This window comes from Triturus cristatus, chromosome 9 (genome assembly GCF_964204655.1).
Source record: "Triturus cristatus chromosome 9, aTriCri1.1, whole genome shotgun sequence".
In the NCBI taxonomy this organism is placed as follows: Eukaryota; Metazoa; Chordata; class Amphibia; order Caudata; family Salamandridae; genus Triturus; species Triturus cristatus.
In genome coordinates, this window is record NC_140592.1 from 500,055,875 (window position 1) to 500,073,128 (window position 17,254).

At 48.5% G+C, this 17,254-nt stretch overlaps 1 protein-coding gene across 5 annotated transcripts in view; it reads right to left on the reverse strand.

Annotated features, from left to right (window-relative positions):
• Positions 1-1,177: 1,177 nt before the first annotated feature.
• The window catches only part of LOC146798202 (putative palmitoyltransferase ZDHHC24), a 167,176-nt gene continuing 151,099 nt past the window's right edge, over positions 1,178-17,254 (reverse strand). For all 5 annotated transcript variants that reach the window (XM_085625482.1, XM_085625481.1, XM_085625485.1 and 2 more), the window contains one exon: positions 1,178-1,502. The gene's annotated coding sequence lies outside the window, so the exon portion shown is untranslated. The remainder of the gene's footprint in view (positions 1,503-17,254) is intronic.

The following is a 17,254-nucleotide window of genomic DNA, read 5'->3' on the forward strand; positions in this document are numbered from 1 at the left end:
GAATATTACAAGTAAAGAGGGGCCGATAAGATTCAATATGTTACAGACCTATTTTCCTATAATAGGTATGCTTGGTAAATTAGTTCGTAAAAACTAACAGAAGATACTCATGGACTGTACTGAAGAGATGAACATAACTGTTGGAATAAATATAAATTGTAGCCAAAAACAAAAAATATACCAACGGCCAGGAAGTGCACCTCAATGCAATTGCCTCACAACAGAGCTTTAGGAAGTACAACCATGATCCTATCATTTGTGGATTTAAAGGTGGCTTAAAAAAATGCAGTGACCCAGGGGGATAATGTTGTCCTTCTTAGTGATCTTCGGGATAGATTGAAGACTTTTAAAATTGTGAATTGGCTTTGCGCCATGATTTAGGTAAAATTATTAAGAGCAAAGACAATTAAGGTAAAAAGAGATGCACAAGATGGATGCAAACGTAGCCCTACTTTCGTACAGCAGTCTGTGGATTCTCGGTTAGGGCCCCTCATGAATTTTCAAAGCAAACTACAATCACCACAAATGCTACTGAAGTGAGAGGTAACACATCGGATTTGGCTGAGACTAAAATAAAAAGATGACTTTGTGTTGGCCTTTTCACGGCTAATGGGATAAAATCAATGGGATTTGAAGGGTCAGCAGACACATTAGAGAGAGGACAGAATTCTACCTTCCCGCGTAATGGGTTAAACTGACAAAAAGATTTTCCTTCATTGGCAAAGTATATTTGGCAAAGTATATACCATGAATATGGGTACATGATCCCCCGGCTGTACCATATTTACAGGCTTCATTTTGGCCTAGAAATGGGAAACTGGTAAAATAAAATCATAGGAGACTTTCAAAGGATGCCTCAACCCTTTCAGCTTTGATGTATAATATATGTAAAACTACATCTACTCAAGTTTCTTGCAACTCGGATGTTCATTTAAAAGGATACTATCATGACCCCTGCTTTCTGTTAAAGTGAAGGCTGTGGTTGATGGATTAATGACCACTGCCTGATATCATGCCCTTCTGTTGTTGTCTGACCTCAATGGAATACCCTCGTCCAAATATGCAATAATTTTCTGTGTGATAATGTCTGAGGCCTACACTGCACACCATGTATATAGCAGAGATCAATTCGATCATGACCTTTTGAAACCGTTTTACAGAAAAGACATGATGCCAATGTGGTTACAACATATTTAAGAAAATAAAACAATGAACATGTAAAATATAAAATATAAAAAATAAAAACAAACATCTGATTCTGTTTTTCAACATCTCCAAGGCACCATCCGGAAGTGAAAACAACAAATCACAGATCCAACTGCAAAAAGGAAAGTCCATGTCTGCTCTCAGGGACAAGAGATGAGGCAAGGAACACTGCCAAAACCAAGGCTTCTACAACTCCCTCCCTGGATCGTCCGTCGGTCCAGTTGCAAGCTGATGGTTAAGCCTGGGGCAGCCATCCAAATCTGAAGTGTTTTTTCACACAACTTTTCATACTCATGCTGTAATCAAAACAAGGAAAGGCAACATATTTAAAACAAGTTGTATTTACATATTCATTACAACAGTCACACACAGCTATCATTTTGAAAGTAACTACAGAATTAAAATCCATAAAAAGGCCAATCGTGCTACGATATCAGGACCTGTGTTCCAACCAAAAGACCGTCGGGAGTTTCTGCATACAGTGCCATAATACATTAATGGCACGTGACGGTCGTTGCACTGCAAGTGACTGACTGGATGGTTATGTACACGTAATTTTTTATTTATTTGTAAAGCGCAAACATTCATCCTGACGGATATCACGGCGCTGTCTTGCGGAAGGTAGGTTCAGCTGCTCGCACTTATGTCATAGGAAAAAGCTGGGTTTTTAGTTTTTTCCTGAACGTTACATAGTTCTCAGTAAGACGCAGGTCCTGAGGTAATTCGTTCCAGTGTTTAGCCGCCAGGTGTGAAAATGATCGGCCTCCTGCTCTTACTTACTTTATACGCCTGGGCCTAGCTAATGCTTGGTGTCGTGATCTTAAGCACCTCGTGGGGATATAGAATTCGATTTTATTCTGAAGAACTCTTGGCCTCAAGGTTATGCAGTGCTTTATGCGCATGACTCAGCAGGTTTAATCTTGCTCTTTGGCGCATAGGTAGCCAGTGGAGCTGTTTCATGCACACAGATGCTGAACTAAATTTGCTTTTGTTACACACAAGCTTGGCAGCCGCATTTTGCAGCACTTGTAAGCGTGAGAAAAGGTAGTCTGCCATGCCCACAGACAATGCATTACCATAATCTAATCTGATAATGAGTAATGCCTGTGTAACCGTCCTTCTACATTTCTAGAGGGATCCACTGAAAAATCCTTCTTAGGCGTTTTAAAATCGCAAAACCTCTTTCACACAGAACCAGCATACGATCCTGCATGGACAGGGTGTCGTCGATGGTTATACCCAAGTTTTTTGCGCATTGTTTAGGCGCTGGGGCATCTCCCAAGGATTGTGGCCGCCAAGTGGCATCCCAGATTAAGTTAGCTCCACCAAAAAGCAGTATTTCCGATTTACCTGCGCTTAGCTTAAGGCAGTGTTCGGACATCCATGTTGCCAACTCTGAGAGGCAGTTATTTAACATAAACCTTGTGTCCTCGTGCCTTTCTTCGATGGTTATCATCAGCTGTGTGTCGTCCGCATAGGAGCAGATGCTGAAGCCCCATTTCCTACTTATCAATGCCTAAGATGACACATAGGCATTAAAAAGTGTTCGGCTCAGGGAGGCTCCTTGGGGAACACCACAGGTGATGTTTTTTGGTTTTGAGGAGAACTGGCCAATTTGTACCATCTGAATTCTGTTCCTCAGAAAGGAGTTAAGCCACTGAAGAGCTTTGGCGTAGATACCCTTTTCATAGAGAATTTACAACAGGAGATTGTGGGAGACCATGTCGAACGCCGCCGACAGGTCCAATAAGATCAGGGCAACAGTCTTTCCTTGATCAGTCAATGATCTTATGTCATCTAGGACGGCTAGGCGAGCCTCTGTACGGTTAGCGGCTCTAAAGCCAGTCTGAGAACAGTCCAGTAGTTCGTTAACCTCCAAGTAGCTGGCCAGTTGTCTGTTCACCAGATTTCTAAGACCATAGAAAGGTATGGGAGCTGGGAGATGGGCCGATAGTTCTCTGGGTTATGAATATTTGTTCCGGCTTTCTTCAGCAGAGGAGTCACTACAGCCTGTTTCCATACTCCTGGAAATACTGCTGTATCCAGTGATCCGTTAAGATGGTGAGTGACATAAGAGCATATTGTCGATGTGGTCTGGAAGAATATAAAGTGGGGGCATGGATCGAGGGGGGGATCCTGATTTTACTTCCAACATGGCTCTCTCGACCTCTAGTTCTGTAAGAGGGGTGAAGTTGCCCATCCGTGTTGCAACCTCTAGATGTGGAGGTAGGTGTTCCCAGTTGGTTACGGCCAAGGAAGAGTTAGTGTTGAATGAGGAGTACATTTTGCTGATCTTATCGGCGAAGAATTCGCTGATCTTTTCACAATTTTCCTCAGAAGGAGGCAGTGTTTGAGACAGGCTGGATGGTTTGCAGAGCTCCTGCACTACTCTAAATAGTTCTTTAGCAGAGTTACAATTCTCTCTTATCCGGGTTGCAAAATAAGTCTTCTTTGCTTTCTTGATGGCGTTATTATAGATCCTCAATTCAGTCCTACATCTTGTTCTGTCTATTTCCTGTTTACACAGCCTTCAGGAGTGTACTAATGATTTACACTCCCTTTTCAGTATCTTGAGATCCTGTGAGTACCACTTCTCGGATAGAGGCTTATTTGTAGGTTTAGATGTAAGTTTGGGAGCGAAGGTATCTAGGGTACTGGTGATCTCAGCTTCAAGTTTTATTGCTTCCGCGTTAACTGGAAGAGTATCTTGGGTGGTTAGGTTATCTGGGGAAAAATGGGCCTGGAACCGGTCCGGAGTGACTAGTCTCCAGGCTCTGTTTGCCACTCGTACAGTCTTGTCGGGTTTGGTGGCCTTCACCAGCAGGTTGAGGGTATAAGATATGAGTGAGTGGTCTGTCCAAGATACAGGAGTAATCTCCTGGATACTTGTTGACTCCATGTTGGAAAATAGTAGGTCTAGAGTATGCCCATGTGTGGGGCCTTTGACCCATTGCTTGATCTGGAGAATCTGCATATCTCTTTCGAGGCGTCTTGCTGCGGTACTATGTGCTTCCTCAAAATGTACATTAAAATCTCCTATGACTAAGTAGTGTTTATATTTCAGGCATAGAGGGAAAAGTTGAGTAAAATGTTTACCACTCAGCTCGGTTTGGGGGGCCTGGAGGGTTATAGATTACTGCTCCCCCAAGCAAAGTGTGGCCTTTACTAGATACCTGAAACGTTAATACTTTGTGCTCTCCCACTGGCACCATTTCAGGGTGGAGGCAGGCGAGGTGGTCTTAACAAGATAGCCAGCCCACCTCCCCCCGTCCCTGCCTATCTTGTTTCAGTTTTTTGTATTTGGGGGGGTAGGGCGTTGGAGAGATCAGGGAGGTTGTTATCTCCCAACCATGTCTCAGTTATGGAAACCAGGTCGGGATTGGTCTCGTTTAAGGTATCACAAATATCAAAAATATGTCTAGGTATCGACCTGGCATTGAAATATAAGTATCTAAGTGTATGCTGATCGTCTGTCTCTATGTAGGAGCAGGCTGACTATGCTAAACTATGCCATTTACAGCCACAGCAGGAGAACGGGCCCTCAGTGTTTCCTGGATAGGCTTTCAGGCACAGTGTTTTATTATAACTCAGATTTAGGGATATAGCTAACAAGGACTCCCTTGAGGAGTGTTCTGTAGTATTTGAGGCGGTCTCTGCAGGGTTGAGGGGGCAGGGATCATGGCCCCTGGTCCTGGTCGGGTGCGGACGGGCACAGACTGGCTTGCCTTTGGGGCTCCCACTAGCGCATCCACTGCGTGAACGCTGACACATCGACCCTATGTAGGGGGAAGCGCGGGAGAGTCCTCCGCCACCTCCTGGGCCGGAAGTGCCTCACCATAGTCCCTGATGCTGCCTGCCCCACCCTCCACACAATCGGCACACAGCCGTGATGGACCGGGCGGGCAGACCGGGTGCAGCCTGATAGTACTAGGTGAGTGAGCACAAATAAAAGGAGCTTAAAAGATTTTTAAGGATAAAAATAATGCAAATAATTCAAGCGACAGTTGGTTTAAAACATTTCTATTCGGTCTTTGAAATTCAGCGCCAACAGTGAAATACCACCCTGCAGCCTTTCCAGGTTCCGCTGCGCGAACGCTGACACATCGGCCCTATGTAGGAGGAAGCGAGGGAGAGTGCCTCCACCCCCTCCTGGACCGGAAGTGCCTCACCATAGTCCCGTAATTAACTTGTCATCATGGTATCAGACTACTGGGCTACGGCTGCATGCTAATGGCTCATAAGATGCTCGTAATTTATGAACTACAGTATTTTGTAGCTAATAGTATACCTCTATAGAGCATTGGATGTGGAAATTGCCCTCCTTTTTCCTCATTACCTGGTTGAAATGTGTTTATTAAATGTACTGTAAATAATGTCCTATTATGATTTTATAATGGAATCGAATATATAGATATATATATGTGCGTGTGTGTGTGTGTGTGTGAACTACAGTACAACTACTGTACATTATGAGGACCTTGCAAGTTATCATTGAGGTTTGGGACAATTTAGAGGCATGAAGATGCAGGCTTAGTAATCCTATAAGTCAAAAAACTCCAAACTGTACCTGAAAAGAATGTTGTAGGTCACCTAGGTGTTCTGTGACCTTATAAAGGTACATTGTATACATGGTCAAGCAACTCCGCTGTGACTTGAAATATTCTTATAAGGTACAGTTGGGGTATTTTATACCACATCTCATATATATATTATTATGAGACCCCATGGTTCTGGAGCTATGCAGTACTTAATAGATCATGCAGTACCATTACTCAGTACAAGGCAAATATGCCTAGCTGCCACCTTACAAAGCAAAACGCAGATGTTTATTTTGATACACCAACCAATGTCATAGATACTGCTTGAGACATTTTGGCAAGCAGCGCTCCTGGCATCTGGATCAAGATGGCCTCAAAGTCCAGATCTTGACGGTCTCATTTAGTCTGAGGATGGCCACTAACTGAAGAGAGAAACTTCTCCCCTGACATATGTCTACAGGACCTCTGGGTTAGAGACTAGGCCTGGGCGAAGCACTACGCTACGCTCGCGTAGTTTGCGAAGTTCGCGCTACTTCGCACTACGCGAACTGCACGTAGCACAGTGCGAACACGCGTAGCGTAGTGTTGCGTAGTGCTGCGGTCATTTTTTGCTTGCTCGCGGTCCTCAACGTCAAGTTGGCGACCGCGAGCAAGCAAAATGACATCCTGGCGAGACTTTTTCCTTGTTCGCGATCGCGAGCATGGAAAATAAACCTCCCGGCGAGATTCACAACGCGAGAAGGTCAGGTTTCTCATTGCGAGGGGTCGCGTATGCTCGCGACCGCTCGCGATGAGAAACTACCAGTTCGCGTTGAGAAAGCTGCAGCTCGAGGAAAAATCTACTCGAGCAGCAGAAAACTACAGCTCGCACTGTGCAAGATGCCATTTTCAATGATTGCACAGTGCCGGTTGCTTGTCCGCACTGTGCAATCATTGAAAACAACATCTTGCACAGTGCGAACATGTTACTTCGCAGTTCGCGAAGTGCTACGCGTAGCTCGCGTAGTGCGAACTTCACTTTGCGTAGCTTCGCGAAGTGCTACTTCGCGAACTACGCCCACCCTTATTAGAGACTCTGATCTGGACAGAACCATGCTAACAGGCTCAGACAAATTTGCCACTGTGATATAAGGACATGCCCTCCATTCTCAAGGTAGACCATGTGTGCTTGCTTTGTACTAGAAACCTTAGGGCATGTGTTGTACTTACTTGAAGTAACTATAACTAATTTTCACCTAACTAGAATGTTTCTTTGACCATTGTTTTTTTCAATGAATTTCTAGTTTTTTTAAAAATGTAAAGCAATATTTTAATACCAACAGTAAAGACAACCCCCTACAGCGCACAGCCTTTGGCAGTGCATGGCAGCAGTTAACTGCAGGGCCTGACCTGGTTTAGGCCCCGTTGCCAACCTCCCCCGCAGGCATCCAACTCCACGGCACCCACGGCCTTTGGCCATGTTTGGTGTGTGTTTGGCCGCAGAACGTTGTCTGGGGCCATGCCCTCCATCCAGCCCCACCCACAGGCAGCCAACCACTCACAATGCATGGCCTTTGGCTATGTACGGCATGGGGTTTGCCACAGGGCCTGTTAAGCCCCCTTCCCCAAGCCACTTTTGGCCCCAGGGACCCCATCCCCAGGGCTTCTTTTTAACAGGGGAGGGCATGTGGCTTTCCTGCCTGAGTCACTTCAGTGTGGTCTCCAGGGTCGTTAGAGGCTCAAGGAAAAAGTTTATTACTGCCATTCAGCCCAGGGGGATGAGGTCCCCGGGACCTTTTAAAGCTCGGGAGGGGTGCCATACTTACTCCTCCCCTTATTACTGGCATTTGGCCCTGGGGGATGGGGTCACCGGGGCGTATTAAGGCTCAGAGATGGGGGGCTTTGTCCCCTACTCTCATTTTCAATAATGGCCCCAGGGGATGGAGTTACTTGGGCCTCCCTGCGGCTTGGGAAGGAGACCATCGCCCCTCCAATAATGTCATTTTCTAATTACATTTTGCTGCAGATCCTCCACGAATTTGGGGTTAAAGAAAAAAGAAAAAAAAAAAACGAACGTTTTTGGCCCATGGTGGGGACCCCACCACCAGGCCTAGGGGGTCAAGGTATCCCTACCCTGCCACATTATGTATTTAAAAAAAAAAAAACTTTTCTTAGGACTTGGAATGGCTTTAATGAGTCCTTAGATGGCCGCCGCCACATCCATGTTTATGTGGTGGCAGCCAATCAGATCCCACTAAAACTAATCGAACGGATTTAAGCCAAATCACAAAAAGCACTCTTTTTGGACCAAATTTGGTGCAAATCCATTCAGCCGTTTGGGCTTTAGCTGTGTCTAAAATTACTATAAAAATGAATGGGGACAACACGTTTTGGGACTTCCCTTTTTTCTTCACATCCGTTTGATGGACCATTCTGAAACTTTACAGGAAGATGCGGAGGTGGAAGAACTTTTATTTTTAAAGAAAGTTTTAGTTCAGCAAAGTGGTTACAAAATTTAATTTTTCGTTTGAAAAACACATTCCTAACTAAACTACCCAATGCTATATATTAAATTATATTTAGTCTATAGATCACTTATTGGTGGTTGCCTTTAGGTAATTATAGATAGGATTATGTTTCCATAGAAAAAACATTTTTTGACCTGCCTATGTCTTTGGTGTCGTCTGACGAACCTTCATGAAATTCTTGAAGAAAAAAAAAAAGTGTCATATTGAGTGCCTGGCCGCCACCATCTTAGGGCCAGGCACCGTTGTCCTCAACGTCCGTCCATGGGCTGTTTCGGTGGGATGGGGACCCCCCCCACTCCTCACCAGCCCCACCGGGGGGGCCCACGCCTCTGCAGCCCCTCGGGGTCCCCACTCAGTCTGCGTCACTGATGGAAGGGTACGTACCCCCGTGCGGGCGCCGGCGGCACTGGGCACCTACCGCCCGCCAATGCAGTCAGTCCCGGGGACCAAATGGACGAGATCTTCCGCTCCACCAATCTGCCTCTTGGTTGTGAGGTCATCAGCGGGATCCGCCACAACGTCGCTGGTCTTCACTGGCAAGCAGGGTGATGGCCACCATCTTGATCCGCCGTGGGCTCTGGCGGAGAAGTCTCCCTCCCATCATGTCGCACCGGGAGGACTCATCTCTCACTTTTTATGCCTCTTGCCGCCCGGGTGCTTAGGGCGAGCTGTTGAGCTCTGTTTGGGGCATTTGGTGCCCCCTAAGCCACTGGTTTATTAGGGCCTGGGCGGAGCCGATAGGATTCACGTCTTGTCGGCCATAATGGTTAGCCACGCCCGGTGGTCAGGTCTTTTTGACGGTGTTTTATATTTTAATCATAACATGAGTAACAGGCATATCAATATAGACATGGTATTCGTCCGGGGAGGCGGGAGGGTTGCTTATGACTTTGGTGAGTATACCCCTGGAAGAGAACCAGGATTACAGGTAAGTAACTTATCCTTCCCTTCTAGTGGATACTCATCAATAGTCATAAGCACTGAATAGAGTAGCAAGCCCATCCCTGAACCCTGCGGACAGATACGTGCATGTCAAAACCGGTTTTCAAATACATTTCTCAAGGATGCTTGCCCAAACTGAGCATCCGCTTGAGTATCAGAATCTAAGCAGTAAAAGTGTGGACAGAGCGCCATGTCACTGCTTTACATATCTCTTGGATAGGTACATTCTTAAGCAGAGCTGTAGTAGCAGCTTTACCTCTCGTAGAGTGAGCCCTTGGCTTGCCAGGGAACTGCTTGTGGTCTGGCTGATAAGATAATGTGATGCAAGACACTATCCATCGAGCGATGGACCTCTTAGATGAGGGAAAACCAGTGCATAATGGACCGTAGTTAACAAAGACATTCAGACTTTCTTATACTCTTTGAACTATCCAGATAGAATTTCAACACTCTTTTTAGATTCAGGGAATGCAACACACTCTCAGGAGGTGTGGTAGGATTAGGAAAAAACGTGATTGACTTATTCATGTGAAAATCCGAGATCATCTTAGGACGGAAACTCGGGTGAGTTCTTAGCACCACTCTGTTAGCATGGAAAACAAGATGAGGCTCTGTAGAGCATAAGGCCTGAATCTCGCTCACCCTGCGAGCAGAGGTAATTGCCTCTAGAAAAGCGGTCTTCCAAGATAGGTGCTGTAACGAAGCTTTATGAATTGGTTTAAATGGGGGCCCATTAACTTACAGAGCACTAAATTCAGTTCACAGGCCGGAGAGGGTAACCTAACTGTTGAGAAAACCTTCCTTAGACCCTCTAGGAAGTCTTTAACAGCTGGCATTTGAAAAAACGAAACCTGGGTAGGAGAATCTAAACGTTGTAATTGCTGCCAGATGTACTCTGATGGAAGACAACTGTAAGCCTGCTTTAGCTAAGTATAACAGATAAGGTAAGAACCTGCTCTTGACCCCGGACAGGGTCATGACCATTAGCTGTACACCAAACATAGAATCGCTTCCATTTGAAAGCATATGACTTTCTTTTTGAAGGCCTTCTCGCTTCCTTCAAGATCTGCATACAGTCTTGCGAGATGCCCAAGTGTCCGTATTGCCATGGAATGAGGTGTTCTCAGTAGAGTCCGACTCTTGTGGAGTATCGATAATAATCTCTCCTCCGAAGGAAACTCTTTTGCGTTTGCGGTGTCCACAGTAGCACCCAAGTAGTGTATCCTCTGCGTTGGATTGAGGACAGACTTTTTGAAGTTGATGCACAGGCCTAACTGGCTTAATAGTTGAATGCAGCATACCAGATGCTCCTGCAGCAGGCTGGGGGAGGCACTCTTGAATAACCAATCGTCTAGGTAAGGATAGACTAAGATCTTTTTCTTTCTCAGGAAAGCCGCTACCACACCATGCATTTTGAGAAGGTGAGAGGAGCTGACATTAGCCCAAAAGGCAGGACCTTAAATTGGAAGTGGCCTGATTATATCTAGAAGCAAAAAAAAATTCCGGTGCTTTCGAGAGATTGGGATGTGAAAATAAGCATCCTGAAGATCTATAAAATACATCCAGTCTCCTTGATGAACGTGTGGAATGATTTGGTGTAATGCCAACATTCTGAATTTCTCTCTGAGACCAAATTTGATTTAGAGTCTGAGATCTAGTGTAGGCCTGAACTCCTTGTTTGGACCTTTCTTTGGGACCATAAAATAACGGGAATAGATACCCAGCCTGTGGGAGCCGGCCTCGTGGCGTGGTCCTGTTCCCCCTCGCTAAGCCGCACGAGGTCCCATGCACCTCGGGGCTCCTCCATTTTGGATTATACGTCACTCCACGCGACCACCTGCGTGACCCCGCTTCACCCGGCCTCTGTCCCAGCGAGGCCCGGACATCAAGGCGCCAACCCCTGGCCCGGGGGATACCACGTGAACCCTTCCCACTCCCGGCGGAGGGCAGTATCGATGGGACCCCCAACCGTCCTTACACACCTAGGTGCGATCGCCCCACAGCTCTCTGGGGCCTGGCGCCTCTCCTGCTGGGCGTCTGGCTGCTCCCTACCCGGCCTCTCCGCCCCCTCCGGGCGCAAGGGTCCGGACATCAAAGGGCTCCAGTCCTATATCTGGGGCGACCCGACAACAGGACAACAGTTGTATCCTGGAGTCAAGAGCCCTGCTGATCGGATCGCGGCTGACCCTACGGAAGAAGACTTATCCTGAACCCACACTCTGAGACCTGCTGACGACGTCGCGGCTCCACCGTGCTTAAAGACCTTCACGAACCTTTGGGGCCCTGCTGACGCTGTCACGGCCCGACCTTGTTGAACCTTACCATCAGAGCCCAGCTGACCTCGTCGCGGCTCGACCGAAGCGGACCTACCACCGGAGCCCTGCTGACTGTCGGGGCTCGACCCAAGCGGAACTACCACCCGAGCCCTGCAGACGCCGTCGCGGCTCCCCACGTCCGAGCCGCTCTGAGACCAGCACTCAAGGTCTGGCGCAGAGCCCTCCCGTACCTGGTTGGTACTAAGACTGTCCCGCTACCCTATCCCTCTAACAGACATTGAGACTCTTACTGGATCCCTCGATCCCACTGTAAATATTGAACGTACTACTGCTGATAAAGAACCACGTCAAGCAACTGATATTGAGTCCTGTGTGGTGGTGTTACTGGGCCTAGTGCGATCATAGGAGAAAGACCTCCCCGAAGGGGGCTTCTCAGCGGCGCTCGGCTATAACTTTGCGGTAGGAAGGTGCCCCGGAATAGTCTCCCCGACTCCCCGGTGGCCCTCCCTCCAACACAGCCAATGCCGATACTAGGGAACCTTTTCGATTACCTGTTTGCGTAGAAGGATAGATACCTCTTCGCGAAGCATATTTATGCGATGTACTGAACTTCTCCGAGGAGGTAGCGATGGTGGAGGTGACTTGAATCTGATGGAGTACCCATTCCTCACAATATTGAGTACGAATTTGTCCTGAGTTATCTTGGTCCATGTGAGGGACCTGTAGGAGAGTAGGGTCTGCAATCCAATGATCACCCAGATTTTTTGCTTTTGCTTCATTGGTTTACGACTTTCCCCGGCTGCGGGCCTGCCAATCAGACCCACAGCCTAGCTGTTCTCTCTCGAAATTAACACACATGTACATTAGGTGCATCCACTAATTGGAACTGGGCCGCCTCATCAGTCCCTGTATCAGCATACCACAGGTATCCAGGGCATCGGTGTACCCAGGGCCTACCAGGGGCTGCAGCATGTATTATGCCACCCCTGGATGGCTGCCCAAATCTGACACAACTGGCTGCACGACAGCTGGGGCAAGGTGGTGTAATCACCCATTGCTGTAGGTGTAGTATTCCTATACCTAACCCTAAAATGGACGCATGGATTCCTGTCAGTCACTCCTATGGCAGGCCTTATCAATCCTGAAGGCAGAGTGCTGGGAATCATGTGAGATGGTGCTCTGGCGCGAGCTGAGCCCGTCGACGGCTTGCGGAACCAAACCCCAATAGCCGTTCCATGGTGACGCGGGCCAACTACCTTAAAGTGCATTATAATCCTCGCGGTTATTTGCTAACTTTGGCATCGCATCACCCAAACATGTCGAGTAAGGTGTCATACGAATTGGAATACGAACCCCTCGCCAGTTCTGGCGACGGGGTTAGCATTCCACCCTTCTAGAGGGACACGACATGGAAGTAACCTTGAACCCCGGTTAAAGTTGACTCAAGCCTCAGCATCACAAAATGGATGCTGCCACCAGACACAAGTCTGACCTCCTGCTGCTGGGAGACCTTCCAGCGAGGGGAGCTTGGACAAAGGGTTTCCTGTCGAGGGCGGTGTTAGCACCATCCCAGACAGGGTTTGTGTATCCCAGGTAGGCAGGGCTGAAAGGAAGGTGATTGCAAGTGGCACCCCGGTGCTCACTGTGCATAGCCCGGCTCAAACCAGTTTCGGGGGCACACCAGCCCCTGAGCTGGGGCGAAGCCGGACAAAGGATAGGGGTGTAACCACCCCCCTCCTGGTCCCACCCATAGGTAGGACCTAGTCACGGGCCAGACCCTTTTTCCTAGAATAAAGGTGGGAGCGGGACCCCTTCCCAAATTGGATAATTCTGAATCTTGAACTACTTTCCACGAAAGGAACTCTTGACTTTTTCTGAAGACTCTCCCTTGTGGCTAAGGAGTAGCCACCCTGCACCAGCAGGCACCACCTAAGCGCTTGCGGTTTGCTGTACGTCTCTCCCACGGATCAAGACTGCCCAGCTCGACGAGACCCGGGTTCCCTGCCATCTCTGACCTCTACCTACATCATCAGCCCAGCTGAGATTCGTAGGTGTGACGAGACCTGCGGGACCGGCCATCTTCAGAACCTGCACGACGCTTATCTAGCACGCCCACCGAGGGACCCTCGAGTGAGTGCACCTAGGGTTTGAAAAGCCCTAACCCTGAGCGGCTCCAGCACCGAAGTCTGCCTCCCCAGCATCTACGAGATCTGCGTGGGGGCCCTTCTGCTCCTTGCTGCTCACCGCGTTGTCCGGCCACTCGCCGACCGGCTTGTGGCCCTCTTCACGACGCACCACGACAGACTTTCATCACTGGTCTGGTTGCTCCAGACTGGCTCTTGCTCCCCTTCAACAGAGGAGTACCTCGGACCCTCCTGGTCCACTCCCGACGCCATCTTGACTCCACCGCGTGGGTTTGCCACTGCCAAAACCTGCTGTCCCATTCCTGGGCCCAGCATCATCGACAGCAGACACCTTCGTGGGACAGCTCGCCCTCCATCCTGGTCGCCGCCGCGCCTCCTGGTCCGAGGAACAGCCGAGTCAGACGTCATCCACTCACCTGGTCGAGGTGACTTCAGCTGGTACCTTCTTGGTACCCACACGATCGCTGGCTAGCGGTTGAGAACTGAGTCCCCTCTGCTTTCAGGTTTCCTTCATCACCGATCCAGGCTTGGATCGCGCTGAACATCGACACTGGTCGCCTGCCAGCAACTTCTTCTTTCAGGCTCCTGAGACTACAATGAGGACTTCCGACATCTTGCTGAACCCCACGCAGCCGCAGCCTCTGGGCTAGGTAACTCGAGCATCTCGGTGCTCCATCGTAGGTTCACTCTACAAGTGTCCAGTTCCTTTTTCGTTTAGTCCCACTGATCGGATTCCTCCGGAATCAGTAACTTTAAACTATCTAACACTTCCCATTCCACTTGCAGTGTAAATGGTTTCGTGCCCTTCGGGCATTTGTGTAAATTGTGCAACCGGAAGTATTTTCATAAGAGTTTTGTAGTGTGCTTAGCTCCCTGACTCATAAAGAGCCAGGGTAGTCTTGTTATAAATAAATATCCTTTATTTTCATAACAACTTGTGTGGTGTCCTTTCACTTGGTTTTCAAGGGGTATATGTGATGGTAAACAGCTGGCTTAACACGCCCTCTAGAGTTTAGCCTAAAGACTTCTCGTATCCACGCTACTAGGATAGCTGGTCTATAAGGTTGACTTACAACCAATCATCAATGAGGGTCGTTTGGAATGATACACAGTGATCACTAGAATAGTGAGCACTACATATCAGGCCAACTTCTCACATTGATGAGCAGCGGTTGGGATTTGAGCTGGCTGTTGTTTTACCACACACGTATCCTAAGAATATCGAGTTGAAAGATCACATAAGTACCCAGGTACATATAACTTAACTTAGAATACTCTGAGTTCTACTGAACCAGCTGTTGTAGTGTAACAGGGCTTAGCACACCCTGACTACAACTCTTAGCAAGGGATCAGTAGGTAAACACATAGTGTAGGTAGGTGCATCACTTACACCTCACTAGAAGCATGTCGGTCCACGGAGAGTCTGCGGAGACTCCCTTAGTGGTCAGTGACCCTCCACAGGTCGTGTCACGATATGCAGCTCTTAGCTTCAAGGAGATGAGACAACTGTGTGCCTCCAGGAAGCTAAACCAGGGTTCTAACCCTACCATCGCATTTCTGATAGGTCTCTTAGAGACGTACGATGCTAGGAGGTCCTCTAACACAGGTCCCCCTAATGCTGATGGGAACATGCCTCTCTTAGAGGGAACCCTTGGTGACCCAGACCTCAACCTCCATTCAGAGGAGGAAGACGAGGAGGAGTTATCAGGAGACGAGGCAAACAAAGGTCCAGTGGTAGTCGGCAGGCTTACGAGGACCAACTTAAGCAGGCATGAGAATGGAACTGGGGGAGCCCCGGGCCCACGCTCAAGCAGGCCTAACATTGGGAACGGACGAGCTAGGTCTCTCTCCAGAGGCTCTAACAGATCTGTTCGTACACATGTCTCTCAGGCATCTTCTCAGAGAGGAATGACGTCCCCTCAGAGAAGGGAGCATGAAGCGAAGATGAGGGAAGTCAATCTGAGGATCGAGCGGGAAGAACTTGCCCTCGCCAAAGAAAGACTTGCCTTGGCCCGAGAGCAGAAATTAAGTGGGTTAGATTCCACTGGTGGCAGCATTCTCATTAGAGAGAAAGACAGGGGTATAGACACTAGACACCTGAGTAAAATAGTGCCCCCCTTTAAGCAAGGGGACGACATCCACAAGTGGATAACTGCCTTGGAGAGGGCTTGCACTGTCCAGTGCGTCCCCCCAAGTCAGTGGGCAGCTATACTGTGGCTCTCCTTTGAAGGTAAAGGACGAGACAAGCTCCTCACTACGAGAGCTGAGGATGCTAACAACTACCAAGTCCTGAAGAATACACTGATTGATGGGTTCGGCTTAACCACCGAGCAGTACCGGGTGCTGTTCAGGGACACCCAGAAAATTCAGTCTCAGGATTGGGCTGACTTTGTCGATTGTGCCACTAAGGCTTTAGAAGGCTGGTTGCTGATTACACAGGATTGTACAATCTTATCATGAGAGAACAGATTTTAAACAACTGTCAGAACCAATTGTTGCATCAGCACCTTGTCGACTCGGATCTGACCTCTCCCCAAGAATTGGGAAAGAAGGCAGACAGATGGGTCAGAACAAGGGTCAAGCAGAACCAGACTCAGAACCAGGGTGGTCAGAAGAAAGCAGACCAGAAGGGTAGTAACAAGAACGAACAAAATGACCAGAAGTCTTCGACAGGTCCCCAACAAACCAAAGAGGGTGGGGTCAGGCTTCACAGAAGAAGAAGACTCAAGAAGGCCAGTCAAAAAGGTGGTGCCAATACTGTAAAAGTAAGACTCACTGGTTTAGTGAGTGCACCAAGAAAGGAGGGCAAACTCCTGCCACTGCAGCCCCTAAGGCACCTGCACCCCCTAGTACAGTCAGCAGTGGTAGTGCGCCTCCCAAGGCATTAGTTGGGTTAACCTTGGGAACTGAGGGGAGTGACGACTTAGTTGGCACGCTCACTCAGGCCGTCCTTGTCTGTACAGGGGATATGGATATGTCCCCTGATGCCAGTCCCAATACTTTGGGCAAATACAGGCAGACGCCTTTGATCAATGGAAAAGTGGCTCAGGCCTACAGGGACACTTGTGCCAGTGTCACCATGGTGACGCCTAACTTTGTGGACCCTGGACAGATCATGCTAGGTACCGATTACCTAGTGACCAATGCCAGCAATGTCACTACCAATCACAGTATGGCAGTTGTTGATTTCTCCTGGGGAGGGGTAAGTGGCCCGAAAAAGGTTGTGGTTAGTTCAGACCTCCCCGTAGAATGTCTGTTGGGCAATGATTTGGAAACGTCACAATGGTCAGAAGTGGAGCAGAGGACTCACATGGAAATGTTAGGCTTGCCAGCACATGTCCTTGCTGTGACCAGGTCACAGGCCAAAAGATGCCCCACTGAACAGGTGCTGGATCCTGGAAGAACGGACCAGACACCATCCAAGAAAAGGAGCAGTAAGGGTAAGGCCTCGCCTTCCCCCTTGCCCCAGGTCGTGGATCAAGTCTCTGAGGAGGCTGACCTTAAGGAACTGAGGGAAACTGAGCCACAAGAGCTTGAACCTGGTCAGGTTGAGTTTCTGGGCTCAGGGGGACCCTCCAGGGAAGACCTGGGGAAGGCACAGTTAGACTGCCCCTCACTTGAACCCCTCAGACAGCAGGCTG